We start from the raw sequence: 21149 nt of genomic DNA on the forward strand, positions 1-21149 counted from the left end.
AACTCTGTGGCTGACCATTGTAAGCCAACTTGTAATTCCATGTACATTAGTATATCTTGTGTTTTATCTGTTTCTCTGGTAAACCCTGACTGATACAGCAGCTGAGATCCCCTTGTCTTTTTTTTTTTTTTTTGGTTTTTCTCCGGTACCGAGAACTGAACTCACGACCTTGCGCTTGCCAGGCAGGCGCTTTTGCCGCTGAGCTAAATCCCCAGCACCCCCCTTGTCTTTGAGGACTAGGGATCCTCATACTATACTCCAGCCCAGGCTCCAGGATACCTTGCAAGGTCTTCACAGTGACAGGGCCTAGGATGAAGCCAATGGCATCAAGTCTTCTGACAGCTTCATGGCCAGGCTTGCACAAAGCACTTGCTGCGTCCAGGGCTGAGCTCCTTACAGAGATCTCATTTAGTCCTCATGTTGGTCTTCTGGCTGGTGCTAAGCAAACTGTCCAGCTACAGCTTCTCTCTCTGCTTCAGGAGGACCACTTAAAAACAGGAACATCTACAGGTCACACAGGAAGAAGTAGTAAAAACTGGTCTTGGCCCTGTGTCTCAGTGCTATGCTCAACAACCATGCCATGGCACCCTTCTGTGTTCTTACACAGACTGGGTTGGTTTTCCAGAAATTATCAGGTATTAGAGTGTGCTTCCTCAGTTCTCATCCCCTCAATGCCCCCCAACTACTCTGAGCCCCTAGTTGACCAAGCTTAGAGTGGAATTCTGAAACCCAAGGCCATAGAAAGGCCAAGTTCATCAGGGAACAGGATGGGTCAGGCTAGTAGTATTTATCAGAGCTGTACTAGTTATCCACTGCTGTGTCGTAGCAAATGACCCCCAAATTAACAGCTTTAAAATGACAAACATTTATTGCACAGAGTTTCTGTCAGTCAGAAATCCAAGTGAAGCTTCAATATGTATTCTAGTTCAGACAGAACTTTTAACAACCTAGGATCAAGAGACTTGCTAGAGATTTGATCATTTCATTCAGTTGGGGAAGGGTCCACTGCCAACCACACGGTTACTCACCAGATTCCTTACCAGCCATGGATGCATCTACGGTTTCTGATTCTCACTCCTGTGGGGTTAAAGACCTCCCTCAGTTCCTAGTGATGTGGGCCTCTCCAACATGGCAGATGGTATCCCTTAGAGCCAAGAAGACAGCAAAAGAAGTAAGCAAGATGGAAGTCAGTCTTTCATAATGTAATTTCAGAGCGACATCCCATCACATGTGCCATGTTTTCCCTTAGGAACAAGTCACCATATCAATCCATGCTTGTAAGGAGAGGGGCACTTAAGGACAAGAGAAACCAGGGTGGAGTAACCAGGAAGCTGCCTTCCTCAACAATCTACACTAGTTGCCTGCTGCCTGGTAAGAAATTGCCCACAGCTTAGCACAACAATAATTATATAATATACCTCACAGCTTCTGTGGTCAGGAAAAAAGGGAGTACTATCTTAGGGACTCTCCTCAATCAGATGCCAGCTGGGCTATAGTCCTCTGAAAGCCCATGTGAAGCTGAAGAACCCATTTCTATGTGGCTGACAGGCTGGTACCAAAGGGTGTGGGTCTGGACCTGGCTTGTGCAGAATACTGTCCAACAGACCAGTGTGAAAGCTGCTGGACCTTTTAGGACCCAGCCTTGGAAGTCAAACCCTGTCCCTTGTGTGGTATCCTTTGGTTCACACAGGTCAGCCCTTGTAATGGTTGACTGATTGTGTCACCTTGAGTTTAGTTAAGAGAAGTTTAACTAAGTCAGCTCAGCAATTCTACCTTCTAGGGTGTAGAATACCCACCCTAGGGCAGCTCTTTGCCTAGTATAAAGAGGAAATGAGGAAGGATGGGACCTGCTTCTGTTTCTTTGGAGGAGCTTCAGTCTTCGCCTTCAGCTTGGACACCATCTCCTGGCTTCTAGCACAGACTTTTCAGCCTCCGTCATAGACTCCTCAACCTTCCAGTGCAGACTCTTCAGCTTCCAGTGTGGATTCTTCAGCCTTCTGGCCTAGACTCTTCAGTCTTCCATTGCAGACCCATCGGCCTCCTGATATGGACTTGTGCAGGACACTGCAGTGAACTCCAGACCCTGAACTGAAACCCCTGGTCTCCAACATGCAGCCATCCTGTGCATGCATCCTCATCCAATTCTGTGGCTGACCAACATAAGCCAACCTTGTAATTTCTTATACATGTGTATATCTTGTGTTTTCTAGTAAAATACTGACTGATACAGCCCTGCTCAGTGTGAAAGGGGTATACACACACACACACACACACACACACACACATGCACGCACACACACGACATGAATCCCTGGGGGCCATCTGGAAGCTTACCCTCTACCAGTAAAACAAGCCACCACAGGATGGGGCAGCCAAATGCTAGAGCCAGACTAAAGAACAGAACCCAAAGTCCAGATATACATCCTCTGCCCAAGTCCCTGAATGTAACAGGCCATTTGGGAGCCATGACTTTATGACACCTCCTCTGCTTGCCATGCAGTAGAGCTCCTATATGGAACTCCTATTCAACTTCTAAAGCTTATTTCAATTGTAACCTCCTCTGTTCTCAGCCCCTGTCTCAGTATCTGTCTGCTCATCCCACATGTCTGCAACTCCTATGTGGCCAGGGTCCACAAGCATCTGCCAACAGTAGGTGCTAGGTCTCTGTAGGACTGAATGAACTAAGTGATGTTCAAGTCGCCATTGGTAGTGCCCTGCTTCCTGTGCTCCTTCTTACAGTTGCTGCTGGGGCTATTTAAGCATGTGTTTTGCTGCAAGCACCTTTCTGAAAACCTCCTTCAGGCTCTACTCCAGAGGCCCTCACACATGGCTCTTGGCCCTTGCTGAGGACAGTCCTGAGCTGTCACCCAGATCCAGAAATGATCATCTCCATCCCCTCTTCTTCCATAGATTCCATACACATGGTGTGATTCTTACCCAGCTCCCCTCCCACCGGTGGTACATTTCCCAGTGCTCTTCAGACCTCTGCCAAAACTTAGCTTGGCTCTGACCCAGTGGAAGTCCTCCAGGCTAAGGTGGGGGAGGAGAAGTGCCCTGTTTGGAGATGAATGTGGCTGATGGTATATTTCACACTGAATGAATCTGCAGTGCCAAATGGGAAGTCTGCCCTTGCTACTTTAGGGAGGAGCCAGCCTCTTAACTGCACAGGTATTTTGCAGGGAGGCAATCCATATGCATGTGTATCACCCACCTGAACAGCAAGCTCTGGGACCTGGGCAGGGCAAGGTGATCCCTGTCCTTCAGCTCAGCGTTTTCCATTCTTCATGCTGATGGAGGAGGCCTTTTTGCCCTCGGAATGTTACCTTGTCTGGCAGGTGCTCCCTCCTGAAGAATGAAAGGGGCCAAAGCTGAGATGCAGAGGAGCCTAAGGGCAGGGGAAAGATGAGCACGAAGAAAGAGAGAGGAAGCCCCACAGGGTGGAAAAAACCAGGCAGAATTAGAGCAAAAGGGACTTCAGAAATAGCCCACAGCTCCTGGAAGGGCAGGCAGTGCTTGGGCCCTGGAGTGTCGCTCGGCAGCTGCTTCTGACCTTGCTCTCTTTCCACACCCCGTTCCATTTTGTTGAGGGACAGTGTGTCAGGATGATTTTGGTTCCCAAGCTCCAGGGATTCAGGGTTCAGTAGATCTCGAGGGATCAGCATTTTTGCTTTAATCTCCCTCCTTCATGCTACGAAACTCAAGTTTAAAAGCCCCTACCTAAAAGGTAAAATGACTACACAACCTGTTTTCCTATACAATCCCTATTTCTCAGAACTGATCAATTGAAGTAATTTGTGCTAAAATGGAAATCATTCTGTTTTCTAAGTCCTTGCATGTAAATTTACTTAATATATTTTAAAACCCTGTTGATCAACTTTATGTTCCAAGTTAGGGCTTTTCAAAGTTCCATTACTGTACACCGGCAGTTTCTCGTTTGTTAAAAAGATGGGGAGGCTCAGCTTCTAAAGCATTTCCAGAATGAAACATTACAATGGCCTCTTCCCAAATGAATTTACATCGATCCTATTCATTTATTGCCTCTGATTTCACCTTATTCACAATGGTTTCAGAGCCTAAGAAACAAGCTAGAGAATTAAGTCTAAATATCAGTCTCTATTAGAGCCAGTGGCCTGAATCCAGAAACCTGTCTGTCCAGCATCCTTGCTGGTCCTGCTCACATTTTGTCCTCCCTTCTAGACTAGCCTCTGCCTGAGACCAACATCTGTGTCTGAGTTCCTTGGCTCATGCATCACAGGCTTAGTACAGAGCCTGGAGCATGATGGGCATTCAGAGCTAAGGCTTCTTGTGACCTCTGTCCGGGGCTCCTGAAAAACCCACTGCCCACCTGCTACATGACAGGACATTGCCTTGCTCCCACCAATGCATGCAGCCCTCAGAAAGAAGAGCTCCTTGGAGCCCCTTGGAGCCCCTTGGAGCTGGCCCACGAGCACAATCCCACCAAGCCTCCTAGGCATCTCAGAGCACAGAAAACCCCCCACTATCATCACCTCCAAATCCCTTCAGGTGGCAGATGCCACCCAGCAGGAAAATGGCCAGTGATGTCAGACAGCCAAAGACATTTTAAGCAGCTGTGGCCTCTAAGCTTATCCCTGGGAGAAGTTCACCATCCTTACTAAAAGTGTCTGGATTAAGGACCTCACGGATCAGGGGCCATCAGATTTCAAAACACGCTCACTTCGTGGGGTTGTCCATAAAATGTCCAGAAATGAAAGAGCAATGACAAAGGAAAAAGCAGGGCAAACCCTAACTGAAGTCGTCTCCTTGAACTTCATCTTACCTTCATCCAAGCAGCTGAGTTCACTGTACCCTCCACGAGAGATAAAGACCTCAACCATCTCTCTTGGTCCCAAAGCCTGTGACAGCAGACTGCAACACATTCACCCCACGTAACACTCAGCCTGCCTAGTTACCCGTGTCCCTTTCCAGGACCCTCCAGGCACTCCCTAAGGCTCTCTGCTTCTTAAGATCTGCTCTCTATTTGAGGCTTCCTCTTTCCTGAAAAGCATTTGCCACTGTCAGGGATGCAGCCACAAGAGGATGCCTGCCAGTCTCGCTGATGGAGTGCCGCAATCAACAAGATTTACCTCCTGCCAGCCACAGGGAAGAGTCACTCTCACCCTCCATGCCTCCTGGTTTTAATGTTCTCCTTAGAGTTCATCAAATGAAAACCCTAGTTCTGAGGTAGAAAAGCCTCTTAGGAGGTTAACAGCAAGTGGATAGGGCAATAAATGTAATGATTTAATTCTTCAAGGATGGCTAAACAAGCCGCTGTTTACCGAAGTCTTAGCAGATAATTACTAACGGATAATTACAAAAAGCTGCCGGATTGCAGCTGCCCCAGAAATGGCCACAGCCCCAATCTGCTTTGCCAAGCTAAGTAAATGGGGTTGATTCCACAGAGAAATTCCATACAAGTCACTTTCTGGGAAAGACACCAGGCAAGAACTTGCACTGTGCTCTCGTCTTGCTCCTAGCCTCCCCAAAACTGTGTCTGCCCTCATTGGAAGGCCTCTGGGTTGTAACCTTCCTCCTCAGAGAGGGGCCACAATCTTTTTAACCCAGTTACTCAAATAGCCTATTTCCTTCTTTTGTCTAAATTTAGTAGACAAGGGGCACTGGGACATTTCCTACAGAGGCACAGTTCTGGGTCATGCTTGGATGTAAGGGTTCAAATGTGCACTTGTGGCTGTAGCCTTCTGTGGAACGTGGGAGCATCAGGCATCCTGAGGTTGTCAGAGAGGCAGCAGTTAGGGAACACCGGCCACCTGGCCAGGAAATTAGTCCCAGAGCCCAAGAAGAACAAGGCCTGTCAGTGGCAGAATCTATGGGCCACCTGGGCCTCTGCTGCCCTCACCCTCGGCGATCACAGCATCTCCTATCTGTTGGGCCCTAACCTGCTCTAAACACACCTCCCACTCAGGAAGAAATCCAACTCCAAAGCTCTGTCACATCTTACAGTTTTACCAAAATTTACCACGAGGAGGGAATAAAGGAGGAGATGACAGCACACACCTCGATACAAAACATGTTTAAATCCCTTCTTAATACCCCAGTTGGTCACCAGGTTTCCCTCCTGCTGTACAGCCTTGTCCTGGAACACTTCTCTCCCTCTCTTTGGCCTCATCTGGATCTGGACCAGGAGGTCCCCTGCCTCGAGGCCCAACCTGCCTTTCCCATGGGCCAGAGGGTCCTCCGGGTTCTTCAGTTGGCCCACATTCATTGTAGTAGCTCAGGGCTGCCCCTCCTGCCAGACAGGGTCAAACCTGTAGGTGAAGATGTTCTTTATGGTCATGGGCATGACTTAGGACAGTCTGTGCTCTAAGACGGGGTCATACCTACAGGAGCAGCTCTCCTTTGTGACTGTCCAGTCCACAGCATTAACTCCATGCTCATAGGCCCTGTGACACCCTGCCAGAAGGATTCTGGTCTTTCAGCTGTGGAAATGCCCAAGGCCACCCATGCTGTGCAGGCAGCTCCAGGAGAGGGTATTCCCTACACTGAATCAAAGATGGACCCTTGCCAGTAGACTAAGCTATCTTCCTTGGAAACAGCAAAACACTGTTACCTCTTTTCCTCTAACAAGCTTTAAACAATAGAAGTGCTTTTTATGTCCTTCTCCCACTTTGCCACTCTCTAGGATGAGTGTGGGAACTTTGTCCTTCCTCACATGCCAGGGAAGGGTCCAGGTGCCCTCAGTGCCAGGGTGGATCTCCCATGCACAGAAACCAGCTTGGTCTGCCCTTCTCCAGGAGGGGTCCGAGGTGGGTTGATAAGATTCAGTGTGGTCCACCCATGTAGACAACAGCAAGACCCCCCCACTCTCCTAATCACCCCGCCTCCCACAGGCTTCTGTCCCATGACAATGGGGATGCTGGCTTCCCTGGGACTGTTCTTATGCCAGTAATTGACACCTACTCATATCAGCTTACAGCAGGTCTTTAACCAGAGGCATGGGAATATATGGAGGAACCACAGAACTGCCCCAGGAAGTGCACATTTGGGAAACAAAGGCCTGCTGCTTCCTCCAGCCCCCACACTACTCTCATGGCTGTGCTTTCCTCCTCTTTACTTCTCTCTAGCCTTTGGTCTCTTTAGTCTCTCCTCACTTGCTGATCTTTTTGCTCTGTGCCTGCCTCAAACATTCAAACATGGCTGTCTGGGGTCCAGGGCCCCTACTTACCCGACTAATGCCTCCAATCCCCATTCCAAATGCCCCAAAGAGAGTTCTGATTGACTTCCCAGGGATCAAGCCTCCTTTCTCATCAGCTGAAGAGCTCACTGGCTCCAGGGCCCTGCCTTACGGTGAGTGCAGGTGAGCAACCCTGCCCCGCACCCAGGTATGAGTCCTCTGTGCTGCTAGGCAGACATCTCTGTCTCTCCAGCCCACCCTGCACTCACACAGCCCACTGACACAGCGCTTGTCCCTTCCTCCTGTGTCTTTCCCTCTTCCAAGAGTGTCCTCTCACCAACTAAGGGGATTTTATTTTCATCCAATTCTGGTTCCAGCATAAATGTTCTTCCTCCTCCCTTGTGATGTTCAAAGGTTGGACATGTGTATCTGACAGTCCCCATAAGGCTGCAGCCACAGGCCTAACCCAGACAGGATGAGACATGGCAGCCAACCCTGGGTTCCTGCCAGAGCTCTGGCACCTGGAACCAACTAAACTGTGGATCTTGTCCTTGCTGCTGCTACCCTACCCCTGCCTGGTCCTTCCTGCCACAGCCTTGCCCTCAGTAGCCACATGTCCCTAGGCCCTACCCTGTGTCATCCCCAAAACAGGCCCAGGGCATCAGGGCTCCTCAGTGGCTGCCCCAGTCCCACCTGTATCAGTGACCCCTGTCCAGCTTCCCACAGACCCCTCGACGTGCCGCTGTTCAGGGCCTTCCTGTGGAACCTTCCAGCTGACAGGAAAGGATGCACATTTCCACTTGAGCTATTCTGGCATCAAACACTACTCAGCAGGAAGCCTGGGCTCCTTCAGCCTGACTGAATTAGTGCCACCTCCACAGGGGCTCCATTAACAACACTCTGGTGGCCACAGAGAGATGCAGGAATTCACTGGGTTGTGGAGCCGCACGTCCGCCACACCACAGCTGCCCAGCCTTGGGAGTAATTCACAGATGCTGGTTCCAGATCCACCATGCAAGGATGGTCCCTACATTAACCTGGACAGAACCACCTCAGAGGCCACAGCAGGGCTCATTTTTAAGGCTGAGATTAACATTTTTCAGGACCACATTTGTAAAAATTGTATTAGTAATTCAGTACCTACAGGGAAAATCCAGCTTGATTTTCTAACACGGGTTTTCAAAATGGCAGATAAGATTTCTTGAACCTGAAAGCAATGCATAAATCCTCCTCTGCCCCTTCTTATGGATGTTCTATGGGTAACAGTGGCCTTCCTGCCCAGGAACAGGCTAGCAGGAGCTGGATCCTCAACTCCATTTTTCAAAAGAGGCCACTTTTCTACTATCTGTAAGAGGGTGTGTGGTACCACAACGGTTGGGATCAAACTGCAGAGGAGGCCAGGTGAGAACCACACCATGGAACAGAGGGCTGGGCTCACCGTGTGTTCCCTTCCCTCAGCCTGAGGCCCTCCAACCTTACCAAGTGCCAGAACAGAGAGACAGTATGTGGTAGACATACTAGGACCCCTGTGACACCCCTGGGCCCACCTCTGTCTCAGCCACATCTCAATGCCAGGTGTCAGGTGACCTCACACTCACCTGTCTTGACAATGCTCCCCTCAGACCTGTGTCCTATGTGTCCCCAGGCACATGGGATCCTGCTCTGGCCTAGCAGCACAGCCAGAAGTGAGAGGGATCAAGCCCAAGGGGCAAACCTCCTACTAAAGAAAGGGAGCTGGGGTGAACTGGCCCTGCCTCTGCTCCTGTCCCAGAAGGCCCAGTGCTCTCAAGCATTATGGCCATTGAAGCAGCCTCAATTCCCCTCACAGCCACTTTGCCCCTTTTCTAGTCTCTGTTGTCCTACCTTCTCCTGAGAGCAGACTCTGTTGCCTACCTGCATTCAGTCCTTGCCTTTCAGAGACTGCAATCAAGACCCCACACCTCTGTCCAGCCCTGGGCCTCACAGAAGCCTGCTGCCCAACGGGCTTTCCCTGAGTGTCTGCAGCATGAATCCAAGAAGGGTTGCTTGACATATGGCAAAGTGAAGCTCTGTACAGGGAAGTCTCACAGCACAGCTATGACATGAAGAGGCTTCCTGACTCTGGCCTCTGCCCGGCACCCAAAACTGTATCTTAGCCAAATACAGTCACCTTGGGCCAGCAACACCCATTCCTTTCACTGTCAGAGCTCACAGCACCAGCTGTCCATGCTGCTACCTCAGGTCACAAAGGGAGACCTACAGAAGCTAGCACTGGCCTTGTCTCTTGGCCCACAGAGCTCAATGACCCATCAATGTGGTCACCACCAGCAGGCATTATTTCCTACCTCATGGCCTGCAAATGACTACCTGGGGAAGTCAGAACCATGGCAATTTTTCACCAGGGTCCTACTCACTCGTCTGTGCAGCTCTGAGACCAGGATAGGGAACAGGATGCTCTCACAGGGCCATCTCAAAGATTTGGACTCAGACACAAGTGAAGCCCTATCCCCAGGCACCCATCCCAACCCCCTCCAAAAAAAAAGTAACAGCACCTCTATGGACCCAGGAATTTGGAGGACATGAGTCCCCCAGCAAGAGATAGGGCCACAGGGAACCTTCTCAAGGGGATGAGCCCACCAGGATTCTGAGCCTCAGGGCCATTATGGCTCTGCCATGTAATTCCTTTCTCCTCCAGGGCTTCCTTTGACCAACATTGAAACGAGGAGCTTGGGCAAGACCCCCAGAGGCCAGCTTTACTCTGGCAATTGTTTCCCCAACCATGACCCCAAAGCACCAGGCCTGAGAGACAGAGAATATTCCACCAACAAAGTGTTTATTGGATCAGTACCCTTGGGAGGCCTTTCACACAGAAGACCCCACTTGCAGACTGACTTGGCTCTATTAAAGGCCTTGAAAAGTCCCGCAGCCCAGAGCCCCATTTAATAAGTGGAATCAAGAGTTTCTCTAACTTATATGACCACAAAAACATTTTCTCCAACAGTGCTTATACTTCTAAAACATACAATGAGATCTGGACCATTTGATGGGCTGTTATCAAGGTTCCTCTGAGGACAGTCTCCCTGGGATACAGGGTCCAAAGGATCAGCTGTGTAAGCAAAAGTCCCAACAGAAAAACAGATGTGCCCAGATGTCTCCACAACAATACCTTAAGAAACAAAGAAGGGAAGCACCTGAAACCTTAAAAGGCTACTGTTCCATTTGTTACTTGCAGTGCTCACACAACCTGGCCATCCTTCACTTCCCTAGCTGCCCACCCTTCTCCAACTACTCAACATCCTCCTCAGCCTCCAAAACTGACTTTGTCCACCCTTGCTGAAGCCACCCTGACTCCCCACCCTGCATGAATAGCCCTGTCCTCTGGTTGCCTGGGTGCATTCTGTCACTTTGCTCAAGGCTTCAGCCCTGTGCAAGGAGCTCCCTGCCTAAAGCTCCCCACAGCCCCATTAGTGAGGTCCAGGATGAGCTGAGTGATTCCCCATGAATTACAGGGCTGTGATCCAGCCCCCCTACTTCCTGCTGCTCTCTGAGCAGGGAGAGAAGACCCATTATCATGTGGCCTGGGTGAAGCATCTCAGGATACTACCCAGCAAAGCCACATCTCTCCTGCCTTGACATCTCCCATGCAGCATTTCAGCTTCATAGGCCCTGACCCATCACCAGCCCCAAAGAGAAATTGAGCCAGTGAAACCACTCCCACTGAAAGGAGGTGGAAAAGTGTGACTTCCAGGAGTGTTGGCTCCTCTGTGCCTTCTCTTCAAACAAACCCCAGGAAGCCTTCCCTGGTGAAGGCCCCTCCTAGGACTAGAGTCTTCCCACAGAGGACAATCCCCCTATTCTTCATCCCCTCCCCCAGGGCTGGGCTCCAGGCCAGCTGTCACTACAGGATGTTTCAGTGCGTGTTTCCCACATCCCAGAAAGGACCCAGAACCTCAATATCTATAAACATCCCACTAATCACAGATTTCAGCATGAGAACTTGAGCTCTGAAAGCAAGCTGAGATGAGCAGCCTGCCCAGGGCCACCTCCACTCAGGAAGACATAAACTATAGGGGACGGCCAGGACAGGGCAGCAGCCAAGGCAGGACTTGAGTCCAGCCAACCTACAGAGTCATTGCCAAGGCTGGCACTCACCATGGTTTGTGTCTAGATGTCCCCACCTAAAACCTAATGCAGTCATGGGAGTGGGCTTTTCAGAGGTGGTTGAATCTAGAGGTTGTGATTGATTCATGGTCTAGTGCTGGGGTTAAGGGTGTTTAACATTGGTCACTGAGTATTTTGTCTCAGCAAGAAGAGAAGAGTAATGAAGACACCAACTCTGAAAGCTTTCTGCAAGGCTTGGTAGTTCAGCTCCTCATCCTGCCTCTCCTACTTTTGTCAATGGGAAGAGACCCAGCTACACCAGGTACAGGTGGGAAGGCATGGAAACTTGGCAAGCTCAGGAGCATCTCCACCATGCCAGCCATGCCTCCACCTCCAGCTCACCAGTCCAGTCCTCTTCCTTCCTGGGTGGATCCTTTATGACCCATGTTGTCTCCCATTTGTCTCTGGAACCAGAGACGGTGACCATGAGTGATGGTAGAAAGTGCAGCTACAGGCACTTCCTGCCTTGTCTTGAGCAAATGACTGACTAACACACCTCTGTGAGGTCATTCATTGAAGAAAGGCATGAAATTTGCTTACATCATTCTTACTAGGATGGGCCCAGCATCCTGGGTGGGTGTGTGAATGGGCAAATATAACAACTGCACTGATCAAGAACATCCTCCAAGAAGAACAAGTGTGTCTCATCCTGAGGCAGGATGGTCAGCCAGAGTTGTTACATCTAAAATGTGTTGTATCCATGAGGAATGCATTTAGCTGCAAGTAACAGAAAACCTAACTAAGGTGATTTAAAGAAAGATTTATTTTCTCTCATTAACAAGGACTCTGAGAAGAAGTAGCCCCTGGTGTTTGTTCAGTGGCAAACAACCTTGACTTGTTAGCCTCTTCTTCAATATCACCAATAGCTACTGCAGGTCTAGGAACCAACATCACACTCAGAGCAGGAAGGAAAGGAAGTAACAAGCCAGTCTGACCATAAAGAAAATTGGGAGAGTGAGTATCTAGATTTTTCCATCCTCTGTGTTAGAGCCAAACAAACATAGGGAGTTGGGATGAGGTATCATGTAAACCACATGCAGAGGCAGTTCCTGGGATCGACAACAGCCCGTGAAACAGAAATGACAGACTCTCAGACATAGACCCAGCACAGTAGGTGAAGGGCCTGCATCTGGGGGAAGCCTGAGCTGGATGTCACACCCTTCTGGAAGTGCTTGGCTCATGTGTGGTCAGGGAAGAGCAATCAGGCTAGCAAAAAAGACCCCAAACTCGTGACAAGTGGTGCAGTATCTGAGACTCACCCTGCAGAGAAGATGCTATTGTGGGGAAGGGGAGGAATAACTCTCTCTTTCTGAGTTGCTCCAAGATTCCAGAGGGTACAACAGAAGTGACCTTGGTGAGTTCATCTCACCTCTCAGATGTGCACAGCTGGGAAAGAGCACAATACCCAGGAGCAGCTCTTCAGCTTTGCAGAAATGCTGTGTGTCTCCAGAGAACAATGTGAGAACCAAGGGGACCCTCCACTGTCCTCACATCATCACTGCTGGCCTCTCTCAGAAATTTTGCAAGAGCACCTGCCCTACCCTGCCCTGCGCTCCCCCACTCAGTTTTCTGTTCTTGCTTCCTTAAATTACTCACCATGAAGAGTTGTTTTCAGACACCTGAGAAATAGTCACTTGCAAGATAGTACAGATATAATAGAGAGCAAGCAGAAAGCTAGATACATGTATCTATTTGTGTTTCCTCTTTAAACGCATAAACCCACAAGGAAAAAGAGAAAAAAGAAGAAAAGAGAAGACAGGCACAATGTTTTGGAAGCTGGGAAACAGACAGATAGGTTGTCAACCACTCAGCAGATCCAAAAGGTCTAAATCCTAAATCTGCCAAGGCCAAAGCAAGAGGATCCCAATTATACCCATGATTTGCAAAATGCTCACAAACTGATGACAACAATGACCTCTGAAAGCAGAAGAAAGGTGGACTTCAAGCCTGGTGGAGCTATTAAAGCCCATGTAAAGAGCAGTTAGACCCCTGGATCCCATCCGTAGTTAGTTACTGCCCTTCCTTCTCCCTGCAAGAGCCTTGTCTTAGTTACTTCCCTCATTGCTGGGACACAATACCCAATACCCACAGCTCTAAGGAGGAAAAGTCTATTTAGATCACAGTTTGTAGAGGTTTCAGCCCACAGTCAGCTGGCTCCAACGCAGGGTGGCATCACAGAGAAACATCACAAAGAAGAAACAGTTCATGGTGGGCAGAAGGCAGCAAAGTAGCAAAGTAGCAGCAAACTATGACAGCAACTTCTTTCTGTCTCTTGCATTTTATCAAGGCTACACACCATTAGGTGGGTAGCACTCACACTCAGGGAAGATCTTCCCATTTTCTACTCACAGAACTATGCCTAATCAATCAGTGGACTAATGAAGTATTCACACACCCTAGTTCCCATCGTCACACATTTAATCCCAGCATCACACACTCTAGATCTAGCCACCTCTGAAAAACCCCACCTATTACCACATGAGGCTTTGGGGGGAACTCTAGACACAAACCATAGCAAGAAGGGAGAGAAATATACCCCTCTTGGTCACACTCCTGGTGACCCACCTTCTCCAACCAAGCTTCACCTCCCTATGTCACATTTAGTTATAAACTCACCAGTGGGTTAACCTCAAGTCTGTGCCCATAAGGCTTTGGGAGGAGATCTAGGTCTAAGCCATAAAGGTACAAGGTGATACTTTGGAGGAAGGTAAACTGAGGTCCTACAAGGAACGCCAGGTACAGGAAACATGGGCATACTTGATGCTGAGACAACCCTGCTCACACCTTTGCCACCTGTGCAATGGAGAGACAGGGCAAGAAGGGACTCAGGCAGCTCTTACCCTGCTCTGCTGCCCTGAAGGTAAGCCCCTTGCCAACATAACTTTCTACCTTCTTCCATGTGATAAGGCCCTCTTCAGATACAAGCACCATGCTCTTGAAATTCCCAGAGTCCAAACTGTGAGCCAAGCAAACTTCTGTTCTTACCTAGCTTGTGTACAGCAGCAGAAAGCAGGAAAACACAGCTGCCCACTCTGGGACACCAGTGGACAAGCCCAATACACAGGCTTTTATCCAGCTCTCCTGCCACACACTGTCACCACGGCCCCACCGCCCTCTGTCTTGCTCCAACCTGCAAATCCATGCCCCACAATGGTGATGTAAGGTAGAAATGGAAGCCTCCAAGAACACCATACATCCAGCTAACTAAGGGAAAGGGGCTCAGAGAAGTCAAGACTCTTCTTTTTTAAAAGACTGGTGCCAGACAAACCATCACAAGAACTTGTTCTCTTTCATCCTTGCGTCCAGTTCAGAAAGCAGATGACCCTTTCCTTCAGGCCTGTGTCAAGGGCTAGTCTCTCATTCCTGTGGGCTGGGGGAATTAGAAGACTTGTAATTTAGATGGAAATGCATATATGTTGCTTCATAACAGAAAGGAAATACTTAAAATACCCTATGATATCTCTATATGTCTTGGCCTTAGAATAAACTCATGTCCTGTCAATAGCTTCCTTGCATGGTCAAATGCAGGACAATTTGAAGGAATAAAAATGTTCACTAATGTCTTCCCAGACCCTTTACTCCCAGATATTCCTGGAAAGAAAAAGAGGAGAAAAAAAACATCTGAATAAGTTCAATTACAGTTACTATTTCCCCAAAAGAGCCTTCTAATTTACATTCACTGTAGGGCTAGTTCAAATTTTGATCTCCCCAGTCCATAGTGGGTGCTGAATAAATATTTGTTAAGTAAATTGAGGAACAAATAAATGAATAAATGCATAAAAAGATCACATTAAAGATATCTTGCAGTGAGGGAAGAGAGAGTTCGTGAACTTTCCAAGAGGGTATACACAGGCTCAGGAAGTTTGCAATCCCCACCACCCCCCTCACAAAAGCTGTGTGTAAGCTTTCTAGGGCTATATGGATATGTGAGTTTTTAAAATTCTTAATGGAGTTCATGACCCCGAAAAAGTTAAGAATGACTTCCGTAAGGCCTTCCAACATAGTGATGAATGAAGAACATAAATAATATTAATTTACTTCCCAGGGACAAATTCTAGTTTATTAGGATGGGGCCAGGACCAGACCCTCAGGATACCCTAGATGTCTACACAAGAGGGCTCTGGATCTCTGAGTCCCACGGCAGAGCTTTGTTTACCATATCTCCAAGTGCACAATTAACTTCCCAGGCAGCAGACCCTAATGAAGCAAACCAATTATGGATCCATTAAAGCCTTGCAGAGGGCCATTAATCTCACCACAGCCAGCCAGTGGGAGGATGCCACAGGAAGGCATGGGGTTCTCCTGAGGAAGGGACTGAGCCCAGAGATGGTCATTAGTTCCCCTCTCACCACACCAGTCCTGGGTAGCTTCATCTTCCTGAAGGGGTGGAAGGGGTGGGGGGAGGCAGGCTGTGTGTCCTGCCGCAGGGAGTCAGAGCAAAGGAGGGGAGACAAGGCAAGAAAGAGGTGCATGGCTAGGCTTCCCATCCACTCTGCTCATCACCAAAGGGGTCAGTTTGTTTCTAAGGAGTCTATGGAATTTTCTTGGTTTCCACTAAATGTCAAAATTATTCAGACTGCAATAAAATACCTTGGACTCTAAAATGAATTCAAAATGTAGATACATCACTGCAATCTAAAAATCAAAATGTAGATACATCACTGCAATCTAAAAACCAAATTGTGTTCTTTTACAATTACAATGAAGGGTACAGACCACAGAGTTATCAATGGGTGTGCTCAGATGCCCAAGTCCATTGGGGAAAAGGCACCCGGCCTGAATTCCCCAACAAGCCTGCCAGAACCTCAGTTGTGCAGCAGGACAGCCACCCTGAAAAAAAAATTCACTGGAAAAAGAAGTGGGTGTCAGGGAGCTGTTCCCACTGGCTGGACTGGCTTCTCAAGACAGAGGTTCTCCAGGATGAGGGGTATAACCAGTGAACCAGATGTCAGCAGTGTCTCTTCCTGAAGTTCATCTGTTAACACCACTGAAAAGCAATCTTGAGAAGTGAATGGGAATCGGGGTAAACTTCCTAGGAGGCACATTCAAAAGAGGTGTGTATAGCCTTTGTATTAATCTATTGCTGCCTAACAAATCTCCCCAAATTTAGAGCCTTAAAACAACAAATATCATCTCACAGCTTCTGAGGTCAGAAACTCAGGTGTGACTTAGCAAGTGCTTCTGCCTTGATGTGTTACAGGCTACAGCCAACACACCACCAGCGCTGCAGACCCTCCTCAAGCCACTCACAGCACTGGTGAAGGATTCACCTCCTTATGAGACACTGGACTGAGGACCTCAGGTCTTGGAGGCTGCAGGCCACAGCTCTTGTTCAGTTCCTGGCCATGCAGGAAAAGCACAACATGGCAGCTGACTGTCCTTGAACAAAAACACAATAGAGCACGGGCAAAATGCAAGCCACAGTTTTTGCACCATCATTTTGAAAACAATCTCCCATCAATTTTGTTACATTCAGTTCATGGGAGGCAAGTCACTAGGGGGGTTTGAACAAACAGGAATGCAGGTCAGGATTGGTGGGGACCAATTTATTGCTGGGAGATGCCCTTTGTATGGCTTAGATCTAAACTGTCTTCCAAAGTCTCTTGTGTGTGGAATATCATTGGATTACGGTTGCACTGTCTTCACCAGTGGATTTCTCCATTGGTGAGTTCAGCAGCAGAGTGTGCTGTTAAGAGGTGGGGACATGGATCCCTGGGGGTGGAACCTGGAAGGATGTATGCTTGTCCCTGGATCCCTGCTCCCTCTGCTTTCTGGCTGCCGTAAGGTGAGCAGTTGTCCTCCATCCAGGCCCTTCCACCATGCCAGTCTGCCTTGGAACCAGCCAAGTTCAACCCTTCATGGACTGAAACAATGAGCTAAAATAAACTTCCCTCCTTTAAGTTGTGAATATTGGGTATTTTTGCTCCAGCAACTGGAAAGTGACTAACATCTCCAAAGAAATACTCAGGTGAGAACAAAGATGCACAGACAATATTGTAGTTTAAAATAACACATACATTGAACCCATCTGGGCTGTCCTTGTTCTTGTCCTTACCAGTTATTAAAACATGATGTAGAAGAATATTTAAGTACCTGAGAAAACACTTGTAGCACATTAAATTCAAAAAGAAGAATACAAAATTATTTCTATATGATTTTAGTATTTAAATAAAAAGAAACATCTACTTTTAAAACATTTTGTAGTGTCTTTCCGTAGCAAGACTATGAATGATTTCCATTTCCTTCTTTTCACTTCCTGTGTCTTTATAATTTTGAATAATCAACATGCATTACTTTTGTTAATCCCAGAGAAAAAAAGAACATGTTATTTTGAAGATTTCCATCCCCTGAACAGTGTCAATGTTTTCTCTGACATAGCAAAACATTAAATAAGATAAAAGCTGGAGCATAATGCAGCCCCGTTTTAGGTAGCTAACCAGCAGTGCTCTGAGGTTGAGGGAGAGAAGAGAATCAAGCCCCAGCCATGACGTTATGCTACTGTCAAGGGAACAACACGACCCAGTGAACACACAGCTTTGCCTGGGATAACTTAGAAAAAGATGCTCTTCTCTCTGGGCAGATGAAGCCCCAATCCGGCATGCACAGCTTGGCCAGCAGAGTGTGGGCCAGACTGCAGCTCCACTCACCTCCGCAGCCAGGAGTCCTATGTCCTTGTCCTTGTCCTTACCCGCCTCACAGAGACACCTCCGCCAGAAAGGCTTCAGACCTTGACTGTGAAGGGTAAGGCAAGTGGGCAAAACTCGACCTTCCTCATGCCGTGGCCCTGCACACCTTCCTGTGACACCACCCACACTTGTTCTATAAGCAGCCATCAAAAATGTCACCACTGCATAGAAAAGGAGAGACCCACGAAGTGATCGACCCAAGGCCTATGTGTAAGAAAGGGGAGGTCCAAGGCCTTGAAAAAGAGTCTCATATGTCCTGCTCCAGGACTCACTGCCTTCATGTCCAAGACTGGCCTCTAATGACAATCCTGACTTCCCATGTTCTGTCCTCATCACTCAACCACATGCCCAGCTTGGACCTTGTGTGCACAGCCACATCGTTATAGTCAGGGCTTTCTCTCCTACTTCTGTCTCCTCCACCCAGAGGACAATTGCAAACAGGCTCCTCAACCCTTAGGAGAAGAGAGCTCACTCTGTGGCAGGCACGGTGGGAACCTCTCTTGCATATAATTTCAGGTTCATCCTCACAGGCACTACCATCCATATTATCCTATTTAACTTCCCACAACTGTGATGTAATTGTGACTCTACTATAATTGTGACTCTAACACAGCAAGATCTTTGACGGGGCTCTCTTTTCCAGAAAACTGTCACTCTGGTCCAAAGGGAGGTTTCCAAATTCCCTCAAGGACAACCTTAAAGTGAGCTGAACCTGCACTGAAATCTGCTGTCCTGTCCTGATTGAAGGATGCAGGTGCCCCACAGGCCTCGTCTCTTACCTCCTGATCCCAGAGAAACAGGTAGCAGTGGCCATTTCTGGGACCTCAGCTCATGGGGGCCTCACACAGGCAAAAGATGCTGGCAACCACTTCAAGCCAAGTACTAAGAAGACCATTTTCCTGCTGAGGCCCTGAGGCAGGGAGCATGACAGGATCTGCCCAGCTCCTCAGCAGTGCTGCCATGCCTTGGAGCGGCTCCATCCTGGATATCCGGTCCCTTGGAACCACGGTCCCCTCTCACACCTCTGGGAGTAATAAGGCAACTTGAAGGAGGTCTGGCTGTCTATTGTGGTCACGCCATAGCTCGGAGGACTTGGTGAGAGCAGTGAAATTGAAATGAGCCATAGTTGATGAATTTGACTTCCTAATGGACCATAAAGCCCCTCCACATGATTCAGCTGACCTCATCACTCTTAATGAGCTATGGAGGGTGCTGTGGCAGCCTCCAGAGCCCAGTGCCCAGCCCCAATAGCCACAGTGAAGCCTGGCCCTCTGCTCTCTGGTAGAAGAAAGTCTTCCTAGGGGAGGTCGCTGTGGTCAGGGACTGGAGGTTCACAGGAAGGTGGCCGCCAATCTCCTAATAATCTGAGGAAGGCAGTATGAGGAATATTCCCATTTACAGATAAGGAAACCGAGGCAGAGATGGGACCGAGTAACTTGCCTACTAAAACACCTTGCTAGGAGTGGACTGGAGCTCAGAGCCTGTGGACTTGCCCCCTGCACCAGGGTGTGTCCTAGTGTCCCAGAGCTCGTGGCTGACACTCAGGAAGCTCCTACTGCCTGACATCTCTCAGCCAGCCCTTGGCTGGATTGGACCTAGCACTTGGGCCTCTTCTAGACGGAGGTCTGGGGAACGCAGAAGGATATGGGTGGGCTCAAGAGCATCAACAGCACAGGCCTGGCAAAGAACATGGTGTCCCCCTTTTGCACCCTCCTTCCATCCCTGCCAGAGGAAGCCAGCACTGCAAGAGGCCCCAGATGAGTTCTCAGGCAACAAGCCTCTGGTCCATGGGCAGGGAACGATCCTGTTAGCAAAGAGCTCACCTTCAGGGCAGCAGAGGATGGTAAGATCTGCCTGGGCCCCTCCTTGCCCCATATCTCCATTGCACAGATGGCAAAGCTGAGCCCCAGAGCATCCAATGTCACACAGCTAGTTACACCATGACCAGGATAACTGAGGCAGGGTGCTGGGCAAATCCATTGTCTTACTGTCCACGTTGGTCACTGTTCAACCTATAAACCCTCAGCTGATCCTCCCTCTTACCTCAATGACTCCCTCTCTCTTTGTTTCATTTCTCCATTTGTAAGATTGTTCATTTAAACTACAAACTGCTCAGCATCCATAGTTCCCTTTTAGTCTAAAAGGTAGTTGGCTCTGGACCTAATTAGGATAAATCAATTTCAGATAATGCCAATCCCCCTCCACTCCCATTTGCCTGTCATTGTTGAGAGTAACTACTTACTGAGTCATCGGAGAGAAGGCCATCAGATGGAGAAAGGAGATATGCCAAAAGAACAGTCTGAACAAAATGAACATGAGCCCCAGAAAAAAATTTCTTCCCCTTCCCATTGGTACATTTTATCACCTTTTATGTAAGCACACTGCAGCTGAAAACAACGGACAGCAGCTCACTGCTGCCCATGGTGGAGAATCACAGGGACCCTGATGCAGTGGAACCCCAGGGTGATGGAGCACCCTCTACATGCCATGATATGGGACCCAAAGGCAAGAGCCTGTCCCCCTATCCTGCGCTCTGCTTGCTCCCAAACTTCCAAGATGCCTGAGCATCCTCCGTCAGGGTGAGTCTTCAGAAAACTGTGCCTAATCACCGTGAAGACAACAGCAGCTCCCAATTCTTGAGCCCCCAGTATGTGCAGTTTACACGCGTCGTCCCATTTAAAATCCTGTGAGATGGACACCATGGTTACCTGTATTGTACAGATGAGCAAAAAAAGGTTCAACCACATGAAGTAATTGTTCAAGACCACAAAGCCAATTGAGGGCAACCTGGAGTTGAAGCCTGGTCAATCTGCCCCAACCCTGCTGCCGCAATGTCTTTTGGGGAGATAGCCACGGTTCAGAGTCTCTGGGTTTAGCAACGGATCTTCTAGAAGATCCCTGTGAAAAATGAAGCAATGTAGTTTTGAAACAATCAGAGAGATTTAATCATGTACTGGATAATAGGTGTTACCAAGGAAACAGTTAGGATGATAGTGACCTGGTTATGTAAGGAGATGCTTAGGTCTTTAGAAATGCCCCCTGGATTCACATAGCAATGTGGAAATCTGAAATGTGGAATTTACTGTAAAATCATTCATCAGGCAAAAAAAAAAAAAAAAAAAAAAAAAGCGAAAATCTTACTATTTGTTTTTTTTTTTTTTTTTTTTTTTTTT

The 21149-nt window shown here is 48.4% G+C and overlaps 1 long non-coding RNA gene across 1 annotated transcript in view; it reads right to left on the reverse strand.

The window, feature by feature from the left end:
* Positions 1-228: 228 nt before the first annotated feature.
* Positions 229-21149, reverse strand: part of LOC106146394 — a 24279-nt gene continuing 3358 nt past the window's right edge. The window contains exons 2-4 of the long non-coding RNA XR_001230814.1: positions 3212-3345; positions 1029-1144; positions 229-487 (exon numbers count right to left, since the gene is read on the reverse strand). This is a non-coding gene — a long non-coding RNA (uncharacterized LOC106146394). The remainder of the gene's footprint in view (positions 488-1028; positions 1145-3211; positions 3346-21149) is intronic.

Source organism: Chinchilla lanigera, unplaced genomic scaffold (genome assembly GCF_000276665.1).
Source record: "Chinchilla lanigera isolate Chin_1 unplaced genomic scaffold, ChiLan1.0 scaffold00076, whole genome shotgun sequence".
NCBI lineage: Eukaryota > Metazoa > Chordata > Mammalia > Rodentia > Chinchillidae > Chinchilla > Chinchilla lanigera.